This window comes from Octopus bimaculoides, chromosome 17 (genome assembly GCF_001194135.2).
Source record: "Octopus bimaculoides isolate UCB-OBI-ISO-001 chromosome 17, ASM119413v2, whole genome shotgun sequence".
Taxonomy (NCBI): domain Eukaryota; kingdom Metazoa; phylum Mollusca; class Cephalopoda; order Octopoda; family Octopodidae; genus Octopus; species Octopus bimaculoides.
In genome coordinates this window covers 45,663,915-45,666,117 of record NC_068997.1, presented here as the reverse complement: position 1 = coordinate 45,666,117, position 2,203 = coordinate 45,663,915, and positions in this window count along the sequence as shown.

Sequence of the window (2,203 nt, the reverse complement as noted above, 5' to 3'; positions counted from 1 at the left end):
GACTTAACCCTTCTAGAGTTTGCGAATATTATAAGGAATACGATATTGAGAATATTATAAAGATGGGTATTATTTTGTGTTCAAGTGCCGCCGAGTTCAACTTTGCCTTTCATCGTTTCGGGGGTTGATAAAATAAGTACCAGTTACGCACTGATGTCAATGTAATCGACTAGTACCCTCCCCTGAAATTGCCGGCCTTGTGCCAAAATTTGAAATCAGTATTTCTTAATATTAAGGCAGCGAAGGTGGGGCGAGCTGGCAGAATCGTTAGCACGCCGGGCAAAATGCTTCGCGGCATTTCGTCTGTCTTTACGTTTTGAGTTCAAATTCCACCGAGGTCGACTTTTACCTTTCATCTTTTCGGGGTCGATAAATTAAGTACCAGTGAAGCACTGGGGTCGATGTTATCGACTAGTCCTCTACTCCCCCCCATCCCCAATTTCAGGCCTTGTGCTTATAGCAGAAAGGAATATTATTATTATTGTTGCTATTATTGTTGTTGTTGTTGTTGTTGTTGATGTTCTTGTTGTTACCGTTAATATTTCAATAGTTCATTATTACTCATTGTAAAAATAAAAAAAACAACAGCAAAATAAAGATTGAAATAAAATAAAAATGAAAAACGAGCAACACAAAGAAAAACTGAAATCCGCCATTGAAGCGACTTAACTAATTAGAAATCTATTCTCCAATTGAAATATCTTTATATAGGGTTGGGTTGGTGGAATATATTTGCTGTTATTGTTGCTGTTGTTCCTGTTGTTGTTGCTGTTGTTGGTGTGTCTGATTTATTCAATGTGTGTGTCTGTATGTGAGTGTGCGTGTGTGTCTGTGTATGTGTGTGTGTGTGTGTGTTGTTTACACAAAAATACAATGTAAATAACGGTAAACAAATGAAGAACTACGAATCGATAAATATACAACTAATAATAATAATAATAATAATAATAATATTGATGATGATAATAATAATAATAATAATAATAATAATAATAATAATAATAATATTGATGGTAATAATAATAATAATAATAATAATAATAATAATAATAATAATAATAATATTGATGATAATAATAATAATAATAAAAATAATAATAATAATAATAATATTGATGATAATAATAATAATAATAATAATAATAATGATAATAATAATAATAATAATAATAATGACAATAACAATAACAACAACAACAAGTACTACTAGAACAGTATCAACAACAATAATGATAATTATAATATCAACATCTTCATCAACATCATTATCATCATTAACCAGAACAACAACAACAATAACCACATCATTATCATTATTGTTTTTATTGTTGTTGTTATTATTATCATTATTATTATTATTATTATTATTATTATTATTATTATTATTATTATTATTATTATTATTATTATTGCATATTTGAAAAAAGGAAATGCAAGTCAGGGAGCAAAGAAAAGGAGAAAATAGAGGGAAATAATGACGACGACGACGACGATGATGATGATGATGTTGATGATGATGTTGGTGGTAATGATGATGGTGATGATGATGATGATGCCATCATTGAAGTGGATGTTGTTGTTTATAAAGAGGTCTTCTCTGAAAAAACAAAACAGAAGCGACTAATGATCAAAGGTGCTCCAACTTTGACCATCCCTGCTTATTTTCAAATATTTCGTAAAAAGGAAAGCTACTGAGATATTAACAAACAACTTTTATTTTGTTTTGATAAATTATTATATTTATATATTTTAAGACATCAACGAATGATTTGAAGGAGATTTGGTTGCTAATACTAGCAGGTCAAGTGACCAGATAGAAACTCCATCGTTGTTGGTCATGATGGACAATAATGACGTGAATGGTGATGATGATGATGATGATGATGATGATGACTGTGATGGCGATGATGATGATGATGATGATGATGATGATGATGATGATGATGATGATTAAGATATTGTTGATGATGGTGTTAATGATGATGATGTTTATGATGATGATGACGATGACTGCGATGGCGATGATGATGATGGTGATGATTAGGATATTGTTGATGATGGTGTTAATGATGATTATGATGATGATGATGATGACGACGACGACGACGACGATACCGGAGTTGATTAAGATGATGATGATTATAATGACGATGATACAGAAGAAGAAGAAGAAGCAGAAGAAGAAGAAGAAGAAGAAGAAGAA